The sequence below is a fragment of the Alligator sinensis genome, unplaced genomic scaffold (assembly GCF_000455745.1).
Source record: "Alligator sinensis unplaced genomic scaffold, ASM45574v1 scaffold768_5, whole genome shotgun sequence".
Lineage (NCBI taxonomy): Eukaryota > Metazoa > Chordata > Crocodylia > Alligatoridae > Alligator > Alligator sinensis.
In genome coordinates, this window is record NW_005841991.1 from 785,000 (window position 1) to 797,438 (window position 12,439).

The following is a 12,439-nucleotide window of genomic DNA, read 5'->3' on the forward strand; positions in this document are numbered from 1 at the left end:
CAACCAGGAAGGGGCACGTTTTTCTAAACTGGCAGAGGCTGTATCTGTTGCAACAGAGCCAGAGTACCAGCCCAGTTTGGATTTTGTTCCTCTGTACTACCAGACAGAATTGTCCTCCAACCCTCTCACCTACTTTATTTCACAGGCAGCCAGCACAGATGGCATTTATACCTTAAAGTGCAGAGGCAGGCAGAAGAGTCCCACTGCAAGACAATCAAGTGGATTCCTGCATTTCCCCCTCTCCGCGACTTCCAAATCCAGTTGGCTCCATTTTCAAAAGAACATACTTTTTTGGCTCCCCATACAGTCACCTTTATGTAGAAGCTGACAAACCCCCTAGGTATTTCTACGTCCTGTCTTGCCACTGATAAGGGACAGAGCAGAAACACCAACAGACAGTACTTCTGATGATGTACAAGGCAAATCAAACTCCTACTGCCTTCCCAACATCTGTATTGGGTCTACAGCACTAACAGGAAGTAACATTTGTGTGGCAATACAATCTGAGGACCTCAGTGAAATGTGCAATGGAAAGATGAGAAAAGGTGGGCTAACTGCTCATCTATAATTCCTTCTTTGCTAAGACTAGTACAGGTACTGCCTTTGCTTAAAAAAAATACTTATCTCAATTTGTGATTAACCTCCTCCCCAGAGGTGACAAAGCATCAGCAGAAATCTCATTAATCTACTCCTTGCATGGCTCCAGTGCCAGAACAAACATCGTCTTCACATGCCAGTATGTCTCTAACCTCCTCAAAGATATTCGGCTTTACCCACTCTTCACTGTTTTGTAACCAGGCTTTCAGGACACTTCCTTTTCACTTGTTTTCATTTCCCATTTTCATACTGTATAAGGCCAAAAGAGATCTTTAGACTAGGGCTGCCCATCTAACAGGCTGCGGACTGCATGCAGCCACTGAGGGGTTAACATACAGCTCAGCTAAGCTCCCACCCAACTACTACTCACCCCATCCCTCCATCTGCTGTAGCTCTGGGCACCCCTTCCTTTCTCTGCTGCAGGACAGCACAGCACACAGTGCTGAGACAGCCTGTACCCTGGCTGAGCCCCATAACTTGAAACAGTCTCAAATTATGGGGCTCATCCAGTTTTGCACTATACTGAGCTCCATAACTTGAGACAGACTAAAGCGTTTCAGTCCTCAGGAGACGGAATGGTTGTGTAACATAGGCAAAAAACAGGAGAGACCAACGTGCCTCCAACACTTAAGGCTCCTGTAGGGAACTGATTAAGGGAAAGAATCCCAGATATAGCAGAAGCTCCAGATCCATGCCACAGAGGAAGGTAATGAAAAAGCTACAAGGTTTCTGACAATCTGAACTGGAGTAAAATTCCTTCCTGACCTCATATCTGACAACCAGTTTGTGAGCATGCAGGCACACCAGGCAGGCATCTAAGAAAGAAGATTATCCGTACCACTTCAGCGCCATGTTCCAACCTGCCTGGTGTCCTGTCTCTAGTTGTGGCCAGTTATGCAATAAATGAAATATTCAATCCGAACTCTGCAGAAGACCAGCTGAAACCCTGAAGCATGAGATATGATAATAGCCATTGTCCTAATACAGACTGGCAAGCACAAAAAAATCAATTTAGCTACCAGTTCCTTCCATGGCCATGAAGTAAGAGAATGAAAAAGGGGATTCATTAGCTCCAAGGCACCCAAAACAGAAGGGACCACTGCAACTCCCCAGCCTGACCCTCTGCACACAAACAAGTCACAGAATCTCTTGCATGTTGGACTAAAGCATATCTTTTAGAAAGATAACTAATCCCATTTAACAGACTCTGAACAAGGCTATGTCTACCATCTCACCCCATGAGCTGCTCTAATACATAAATTAACCTCACAGCTAGGAACCTTCCTCTTACTTCAAGGCTAAATTTGTCTAACTTCCAATTCCAGACATTAGATCTTGTTATGCTTTTGTCAGCTAGACTGACAAGCCTTCACTATCAAATATCACTGCCATGTTTAAGTACCTGTACAACAGTGATCTAGGTGTCTCTCCCCCTCTCAAGTCCCTGCCAGTGCCAAGACATGAACCCCACTGGGAAAACTGCTGGTGCAGCAAATCATTTTTATTATATAAAATTATTATTATTCATGTATTCTCTGATTTAACTTACACTTTTGGTCATAACTGGGCCTCATTCTTGCTAGCTCTACAATGTCAGTGTATGCTATATACCATAAGGTCTGTATGTTTTTATGTACACATTATATATATGCATAAGAATAGTACTACATGGTCCGAGGAGGACAACTAAGATACATATAGCTTGTACATCAAAAAGAGAAGATTACACCTAGTCCGACCTCCTGAACATCCCATGACTAATTTCACCCAGTTATTCCTACACTGTGGCCATGTTTACACATTCATTAATGTGCTGTAGTTACTGTGCATTAAGTTTAGTACTTGTATAATCAAGTACTAAATCAACGCGCAGCAACTAGCATCACTGCATAACAGCACTGGCACATACCTTTTTAGTGATGCTACTGTGCAGTAGCCCAATAATACTGCACAGTAGCGCTTTAGTTTAATCCAAGTTAGGGGACACAAAGTGCATCTACACAAGATGCTAAATGCGCAGTAGCCTAATAATACTGCACAGTAGCATGTCATAGCAGAAACAATGCTAATATATTTCAGTCCCTTGGGAAATAAATAGTTGCATGCCACAAGCAGAAAAAACGTAGATGCCACCAATACCCGAGGCTCTGAAATGACAGGGAATTGAAAAGGCGAGACAGGACCCAACACCTGACAGTCAGGATTCCTAGATTTTCTTTTTGGCTTTCACTAGCTTATCATGTGACCTTGGGACCACTTGTAGTGGAGACAAATGTAAAAATTAAAACATGTAAAAGGGCTAGCTGAACACACATATAAGCCACATCATCAACCCCTGCCCCCTCCCCAGTCTCCCCTCTGTCTTCCAGCTCTTGCCAGCTCTCCACTCTCCCCTCTGCCTCCTGTCCCTGTGAGGGGAGGCGGAAGCTGAGAGTGAAGAGGCAGGTTACTGCAGCCTGCTTTAGCGTCCCCTGGCAGGCAGCATTTTGAAACATTTCAGCCAAGAATGGCACAAGGGCATGCATGCAGCCCCTGGCTGAAACATTTCTTTTTTGAAGCGCTTTTGCTTTGGAAACATTTCAGTTGTCACGTCTGTCTGCACCCTTGCTTTCTGCCTGCCTTGGTTTTTATCCAATTTAGAATGGGCACAATATCATTGACCAACCTTGCAGATGCATTGTACCATCATCAGCAAAAAGATCTTCTGTAGTTGCCAAAGCATGATGTTCAGAACCTTATTTTACACACTATCTTCCCTTATACAGGATGATCATTCTTCTATGTGCCTGTAATCAGGAGACCTCAAAGTATTTCTTATGCATTAAGTGGGCCCTCATATCCTTTCTTAAGAGAGATAGCATAACTATTAAACCAAGAGTGTAGAAGTCAGTGCCTATGCTATATTCCTAGGTACATTCCTGAAGCATCATCTATCTGGGTCTCAGTCGACCCTCCTACAAAACATGAAAAATAACTCCAAATGGGAGTACCCTCTACAGTGCAGGACACACTTTGTGCAGGAAGGTTTCTGCTCCTAATTTGAAGTGTACATTGATACAGTTTACAGCTATAATGAAGAACATTATTGCAAGCAAAGAAGCGCAAGCTAATGCCATCTCAGAGTAGACTATGTTGGACTGCTCACTATGACCCCGAGTCAAGGGAACACTTACACACATACTGCTTATGTGCCATTTACATCAAAGGGACTTAAGCACAAGCTTAATGTTAAGTACATGCTAAAGGGCTTTCCTCAGCAGGGGCCCAGTGGGCTTAGAGGGGCAGCTGCTGTCAACTGTATCATTTTAACAACTTCTGATTTTCTGTTCACTCATAATTTTGTGAAATATTCTCCTGTAAGATCTATTTAGCAAAGAATGGCAGTGGTATTAATGTGCTTGCATGCCTGGATATGAAAGGACAATGCCTTCTGAGGGCTTTAATTTTCTGCACGGATTCTTGACAAATGCAGTTCAGATCAGCGGCCGAGCTATGAGGCCAGGTGCCCAGGGCACAGGGGTAGTGGTGACTTCTGGTTGCTGTTGCCACAATTGTGAAGCTGCCAGTGACAATTGGGTTGGTTTTTTTAGCTGCCACCCTTCAAATTGGGGCCCAGGGTGGTTTGTCTCTGTCACTCCACCCTAGTTATGCCATTGGTTCAGGTAGTCACAGCACAGTTTTACCATCCTGGTCATGAATAATTTCAGCTCCTGGAGGGACCATCTTTTCTAGGAGTTAAGAGGGAAATAGGACGATCCTGTCATTAAAAACACTAGAGAATGAAATGAAATACTTCATTTGACAAAGCTTCACTGCGTCTGCTCGGAGGAAAAGCAGGTCCCAATTCTGAGTCATAGGCCCAGACCCAATTTGTTCTCACAGGCAGTGTCATATCTAAAATTTGGGCACTGTGCCCCAACCAGTTAATGGTACACACCTAATGCAATCCAAATGAACCTGAGAATCCTGCTGCCAGGGTAATTACTGGTTTTTAACCAATGCCTCTTTAATGTAAAACACAAACAGTATTGAGAACAGGGGGTGAAGTCCAGACTCTCTCCACCCCAGGGGAGTGTCCTCATTGCTAAGCTACAGAGTCATGCTCTCTTCACTTGCTCTCCTTTTGATGTCCTGAAAATGGCATTCTTGGCCCAGTTCAAAAGGAAGGGTAGAAGGTGTTCCTCATTAGCCTACCGGGGAGAACAATCTGGGGAGAACAATCTAATCTGGAGGTTTGCAACTTTTTCAAATGGTTGGGCTGGAACAATCCAGCCCAGATTGAAGGCAGGCTGGCACTTAAGACCTGCTGCTGCTGCTGCCGCCATCACTACTGCTGCTTCTCCCTAGCAGGGCACAGTCAAATTCCCCTGGTGCCCAACTGCTGCACAGGCAAAGCCCTTTGTCACCAAAGCACCACAGGCTGGATCCAATGGCTCTGCGGGCTATTCTGGAAAAGGTGGCTGGTAAAATCACTGCAACCACCCTCTTTTTGGGAGCTGTATCACTGTGAGTACTATGCTTTGCACTAAACTGAATGCAGCTGTCTGCATGTGGCATTAGATGCAGTCTGTGGATGCCTATTAAAATGAGAATTTAGCCAGAGTTACTGTTCATTCAAGCTCTGACCAGGATCAAGGAGCTGACATGGTTGATCTGGATTGCATCTCAGAATGTACAGGAGTCTTTGCAAGCTGAGATCTAACACCACTGTCAGCAGCACTCAGTTTGCACCCCCCTACAAGTATATAAAGGGGATGCATCAGGACCTAGGAGAACAGTTGTTCACCAGGGCTCCCCAAGGGATAACAAGGTCTAATGGCCACAAACTCCTGGAAGGCCAATTTGGACTGAACGTAAGAAAAAACTTCTTTACAGTCTGCGTGTCCAAGGTCTGGAACAGACTCCCCCCAGAGGTGGTGCAAGCACCTGCTCTGGACTCATTCAAAAGGCGTCTGGATGTTTACCTTGCTGGGATCATTTGACAACAGCTGACTTCCTGCCTAGTGCAGGGGGCTGGACTCGATGATCGCACAAGGCCCCTTCCAGCCCTGAACGTCTATTAAACCTATGAAGTCTAGTTTGACAAAAAAATGCATCTGGGCACCCGCATGGTTTTGTTGGTGCTTGACCAGGGTTGACCTGGCCTGGTTTATGCGATTTCAGCATCTAGATTCAATCTATGCTCCACAGAAGCACCTAGGAAAATAACCACTATCCCTTACCTCCCACATAAAACAGGTCTGCTGGGCCAAACTCAGCCAAGGAAGGAAAAACGTCAACGCCTGCCAAGGACTCCCTTGCTCTGACACACCAGGTCAGACCAGGCCGTGGGATACAACCTTCCCCAGATCCCAGCTCTTCCAAATGTCCGTGGGCAGTTTGCGAAATCCGGGCGCCAGGGGCCCACAGCCGAAGGGAACTCGTCCGTGGGACAGGCAGCACCGCCGGCTGCACACCCCTCCCAGACAGGGGCAGAAGCAGGGGAAAAAAACAAAACCCAAACAACCCTTTTGAAACATCCATTCAAAGCCATCATCCGGACTTATTACAAAGTGAGTTCCTGGTCTGACCTCCCCGGGTTTCCCCTGGCGGATTCCTGTTGCTCTGGGAAGAGTCTCAGGCCCCAGGCGCCCTCTGCCAGCTACTCTAGGGGTCTCCAGCCCTCCTTTGTGCGCCCCTCTCCCCCCAGACGAAACGGGCTGCTTTGCGGACCCCAAAAGCATCTTTCACTGCAGCCCCGGGTCCCGCGCCGGGCGGGGCACGGGTGCCCCCGCCTCCAGCATCCCGGCGGCCCCTTTGTTGCAGGAAGTGGAGGCGCCGGGGCCGCAACCCCGCCCCGCATCCCCAGGCTCCTCCCCCGGCGGGCCGGGCCGGGCCAGGTGCTGCCGGCTCCTCCCCTCCCACCTCCGGCTTCCTCCTGCTCTCAGCAGCGCCCGGCAGGCTCTGCCTCCATGGATGCCGTGATGGCTGGCGACGGCGGCTGGAGATGCAATGTGCTAGTGCCGCTCGCCCGTAGCATGGATGCGGTTGCAGTCTGCACATGCTCGCTCCTGACAGCCGGCCTTCCCCATCGCCACCCCTTAACTCCTTCTCTGCTGCCCCGCCCGGCCGCGCGCAGGGAGGGGAGGGGGGGTCGGGCAGGAGCTGTGCGGGCCGGGCCAGCCTCCAGCAGGCAGCCTCCCCCCGGGCCCCGCCCCAGCCCGGCTTGCCCAGGGTTAGCCCGGGTTCTAGCTCCGTGCTGCAGCTCTCTTGCACTTACCTGGCACCTAGGCATATGAGGGGGTTGCTTCGTCCCGAGAGGAGGGTGAGACCCTGGGGTTTTTTGACCTCTACCTCTTATGCTATGGGTCCAGGTGGGGAGGCAACCTGTACCATCCCCCGTCCCCTTGAATTTGACTTTTTTAAAAGGATTTTTTCGTGTTCCAAGCCAAATCAAGTCCAAATCCGTGAGTGAGTCCAGAACCAGAAGTGGCCCTACAACCAGCAAGCATCCTCCACCCCCGCCAGGGGCTGCTCATATTTCCAACATCTTTTGGCGGGCATCCTACGTGCAGGCCCAAACCTGGAGGCTTGGGGTTTGGATGCCCCCAAGTTTCACCTGCCCTCAGCCATATGGCCACAGGAGCAAGCTAGGGAGGAGCCTCCCATTTCCATAAAGTGGGCTTTAAGCCCCAACACCTGGGCAGGTACTCAACCACCCCAGAAGAGCAGTTATCCTGAGAGCCCTGGGACTCTTTAGCCTGGAAAAGCGCAGGCGCAGGGGGGATCTGATGGCCACCTACAAGTTTATCAGGGATGACCACCAGCATCTGGGGGAACGTTTGTTCACCAGAGCACCCCAAGGGATGACGAGGTTGAATGGTCACAAACTACTACAAGATCATTTCAGGCTGGACATAAGGAAGAATTTCTTTACTGCCCGAGCCCCCAAGGTCGGGAACAGCCTGCCACCGGAGGTGGTTCAAGCGCCTACATTGAACACCTTCAGGACGAAACTGGATGCTTATCTTGCTGGGATCCTATGACCCCAGCTGACTTCCTGCCCTTTGGGCAGGGGGCTGGACTCGATGATCTTCCGAGGTCCCTTCCAGCCCTAATGTCTATGAAATCTATGAAATCCCTGGGATAAGGAAAACTGCCTTCTTCGACCCAGATACATAGTGTTTCAGATCCCATTGTATTTGATGCCTGGCAGACCTGGTGCCAGGGAGGCCACGAGGGGTTAGGCTGGAAGAATCACTGAACCACAGGTAAGTGGTTCCCTTCCTCTTCCTAGTCTGCCATTTCTTCCTCCTTATGGCTCTCTCCATGTATCTCACCTCCCTGCTTCCCCCTACCAACTCCTCCTCCCACTCTGTCTGATCCTGCCCTCTCTTCCCTCATGTCTGCTCCCTCACTACCTTTCCCTTTACTTCCTTCCTTCCTCTCTCTGCTTGCTGTGACCAGATGGAAGCACATCAATTTGCGTGTTCATCTCTCTCTCTTTTTTTTCATTCCTCCTCTGTGTTGATTTCCCCTTCCCTATAGGTAAAACTCTCTTCTGCTATAAAGGTGCACCTCCACCCAGCCTCCTGACTGACTTCAGGCTACCTACCTCTCAGAAGCATAAAGCACAAGGTACCTGGTGCTGACAGCACAGGCTGTTCCATTGCTTACATAGAATCATAGACAAGTCGGGCTGGAAGGGAGCTGGTCAATTCAAACCGTACAAATCTTTCACCTTTTACTAAAGATTTCAGTGAAGAGGAACAGTTACAAGTTTTGACCCAATTTTTTGAGGTCACCCAAGTTCAACCCCCTGCCCTGAAGCAGGATCTTCCCTATCCAAGCCATCCTACCCAACCGTAATCTAAACCCTACCTGTGACTACCCTCAACCGTGACACAACACAGACCTAACACCCTCACCTGCCATAGGTAAAGACAACATTGAAATGTTGTCAATATATGCTCAAGAGATCTAAGGTAGAGGGCCATGCCCCGCGCTACAGAGGAAAGCAAAAACCCCCACCCAGGGTCCATATCAATCTGACTATGGGGTAAAACTATGACCCCATCTATGGCAACTGGTCTGAGTTGCAGTTAAAAGCAGGATTTAAACCTAGTGTAGTTAAGGACTGACATGACACCTCATTCGATTAATAGCAGAAAGGTTTTAAAAACAATACCACAAGCAAGCTATAAAACTAAATGACAGAAAGACTCCTTTTCAGTATGCAATAAATGAGCTATCACCAAAGTCCGAGTGTATTTTTAGCTGCAAGAGTGTTTTCTCACCAGTACAGGCCAGGAAGCAGTTTCCTTACAGCTTTCACGGAGCGGGATCCTTCGCCGTGAGGAGCTGGGTGCAATGTTGTAGTGATTTCTCTCTTTCTCTTGGAGCGCACACCTTGCTGACAAGTCTGTTTTGCTCTTATAGCGTTTAATTGTATAGCTTCAAAGCATTTCTCCTTGATAGTTAGTCAATTAAACTTCCAACAAAGCAGGGAGGAAGGGACCATCACATTACAGTTGCCAACTGCTTGGATCCTGTTTTGGATGTCCAAGTGTGAAACTTGTTTTTGCAAGTTTCTGATCTGTCTGGAGTTACAAGTCAATCAAACATGATGGGTCGGGATTGAGTGAATGGGATACCTTGGGGCATTGGTCATAGAACACTGTCTTTGGGTATTTGTTTAACAATAGAGCAGAATCTGCAATAGTCTGCACCAGTGATGATATATGGCAACATTTACAAAACCCCAAACAGACATTTGAATGCCTGCTTTGAGAAATATGCCTTAATCCAGGGGAAATGTGTTAACCAGGATATATTTACAGTCACACATAGCACACTCATGTTCCTCAGGCCCTGTATTCAGTGCATTTGTCTTTCATCTCTTACAGGTTCTGCTTTGAAATGTATATTTAGTCCTTTGTTTTCTTTAGTTATACTAGTTCAATTAAAACATAGATGTAGTCTCCTACTTTCTCTAGTTATACCAGCTCAGGCTGTCTGGTCTCTCTCTTGCTCTTTTAGCTTTGCTATATATATGTGATGTGTGCGCCAGGTTTCTGCCAACAGTTTTCTTTTTAGAGGAACCATTGCTTTTATTTTTAGGCTCGGGTGTGGTAAAAGGTTGAGGCCTAACTAACTCAACACCTAGTAGATGGCAACCACTAGCGGAGCAACTGTTTGTTCTTCTTGAAAGCGCTCTCACCATCTTCATCCACTCTTGTCCCAGTATTCAATATGGACTGTTATCATTTTATGGCATGGGTCTGGTATTGGGTGCTACAAGCTCCACTTTCTCTATGCCTAATGGGTTGCAACCATTCGTGGAGACTGATCTTCTTTGTGGCAGTCTTGTCACCACAACCCAGTTTTTCCCCAGCCGCTGTCTTTTGCCAGAAGGACTTCTTTCCTAGCTATGAAAGCTTTCAGATGATTACAAACACTATGATGCTTTGGCACAATAAAACATGGGTACATTTGCAACTAGCACAGCAGATGAAATCAATTGGGATTGCTTTATTTTGCATGGTCCCAGCCACAATCTTGCATTTTTATGCAAGATGCACCGTTATTTTGATTTGGTCATTTAGATTTTATGTGTAGGTCCAGCCAAGCTTCCACAGTCAGTCTGACCCTGAGCAGGGGATAATCTGTATTCTAGTCAAGATAAATCTCATTGCTTGGAAAGGCAAAAAGTAAGGAGCCCATAGCTCCAAAAGACATGAAAAGAGAAGCTAAACAAGAGGTCCTCATGGTTGTCCAGTCATTGCAGGGCTCCGTACAATGTCACTCCCTTCTCAATATGATTTACTGGTGCTGAGGTACTTTGCCTAGGGTGGATCTCAGGTTGTATAATTGTACATTGGCCTTCTGTTGTATGTCTATTGAATAATCTCTAAATCAGTGATTCTCAACTAGGTGGCCATGGCACCCTGGGGTGCATTGAGATCCTTTCAAGGGTGAGGGCATTGCAGGGTGCCACGCCAATCATTGGCGGGTGTACATGCACCCCCTGAGACCGGCTATGCCCCCCCTGGAAGTGCAAGCCACAAAACTGGAAGTGTACTTCTGATTTCGCCACTGGCTCAGGGATCGGCTGCTGGCATCCCCCCCAGACTCAGGAGGCACAAGTTGCCCACGATGCCAATTTTCACACTGTTAGGTGTGCTGACATTCACATGATAAACCCAGTCATTTCAGTTAGGAATCTGTAGCATTAGAAAACATTCTTCCTTTTGGGGGTCTTTACAACAGAAGAATGGCTCTTTTAGTTTTCACTTGGTTTTTTGACTAAAGGAAAATAAGAGTTGGCATTTTCCTGGGGGTGCCTCAAGTTTATTCAGGGGTGCCTTTGTCTAAAAAGATTGAGAAGCCCTTGCTGTAAATGCTTAGCAAACTTTCATTTGCACATCTCTGGACAGCTCGTAATTACTCTCAGTACAGTTTTTCTGAGGAAATGACTGTTCGCTGTTATTACAACCAGTGCTTATAACATGCCTGAGATGTTTGCTGAGAGTGGGTGCAATGTGCTGTAAATTATTGCACTACTTTGTGCTTGGCATAAATGCCATACAGGTTCTTCAGATTATTTTTATTAAGAAAGCCATAAGAGAAAAAGGTCAACATAATCTGTATGGCAAGGCACTTTTAGTGATCTAGTTTACTGGACCAACTGTATAGTTGGGAGAGCTGCTGGACAAGTTTTGGGCATCAAGTGCCCTTCCTCAGGTCAGTTCCCCAGACTTACCTCTCATACATTTCTTGGACCATCACAGCTACAACACTCCAACCCTCACATAATAAAAATGACAAATGACACTCAGATTTAACCTTGAGACTAACAGGACACCCCTACAGAGTGTGAAATCAAACACAGCTAGCAATGGAAGTGTTTTTGAAAGCTTCACTGCCACACCCTGACACTTAAATCTTTTGACAGAAATAGTTTTTCTACCCAGAAAGGTCTCCTCAGGTTATTTCCTGACTAAACTGCCCAAACAAAAGGAGAAAGAAAATCCCTTTCTCATGGCGTTTAACTGTTTTGAAACACTGCATGCTGTTTGCAGGGCAGAAGAATCTCTAAACCACCGATTAAAAAACCCAAGGGATTTATATCTTGCTGTAGAATTCCTGAGCAACCTCGAGTGAAACACTTAACCTTTTCTGTACCTCAGTTCTGCCACCTGTAAAATGGAAGTAACAATACCTGTCTGCCTCAGACAAGGGCTTTGATATAAGGATTCACTAAATATCTGTAAAGCACGTTGAGGTCCCCAGATACAAGATCAATTATTATTTGACAGAGAAGGAAACTGAAGTGCAGCCAGGTAAAATGACAAAACCTAGGTGACAAAAAAGTAAGAACAGGGAACAGAATGTAAGCCACTTATGTCCTGAGACCCACATCCCCACTACTATCTCCCTTTTCTAATCAGCCACTTCCTTTGTGGCCCTTCCTTATTCTTTCTAACCAACTAAATAACAGATTCCATATTTGCTTTTTCCCAATCCTCAGATCTCTCTCCTGGCTACTATGGCTAATAATACCAGAAGCACCGAGCTAATTTGTCTGTCAGACCAAGAGCATTTTCATAACTTCAATGTTATGACTCAGCAATTCCAGTATCAATAATATGTAGCCACAGTAATGAGGCAAGACATGTTTGTGCAGGACAGAGGCAATTAAGGGATGCCCTGTATACTGAGGGTCCATTGAGAGGCCTCACCACAATGGCCTCTTTCAGAGTCAGGTCTCTCTGTACAGAAGTGCCAGGAATCAAACAGAAACAGCAGAGCCAGCAACTGTTCAGCACCAGGCAGGTGGCAGGGCTAATGATCCCACAGTTGC

The 12,439-nt window shown here is 46.8% G+C and overlaps 2 protein-coding genes and 1 non-coding gene across 3 annotated transcripts in view; 1 reads left to right on the forward strand and 2 right to left on the reverse strand.

Annotated features, from left to right (window-relative positions):
• TMEM229B (transmembrane protein 229B) overlaps positions 1-6,125 on the reverse strand; it is a 69,115-nt gene extending 62,990 nt beyond the window's left edge. The window contains exon 1 of the mRNA XM_025201351.1: positions 5,820-6,125. The gene's annotated coding sequence lies outside the window, so the exon portion shown is untranslated. The remainder of the gene's footprint in view (positions 1-5,819) is intronic.
• Positions 1-12,439, reverse strand: part of PIGH (phosphatidylinositol glycan anchor biosynthesis class H) — a 174,541-nt gene that overhangs the window by 19,427 nt on the left and 142,675 nt on the right. The window lies entirely within an intron of this gene.
• On the forward strand, positions 8,283-8,394 carry LOC112549900. The gene has a single exon (XR_003093523.1). It is a non-coding gene; the product is annotated as a U5 spliceosomal RNA (small nuclear RNA).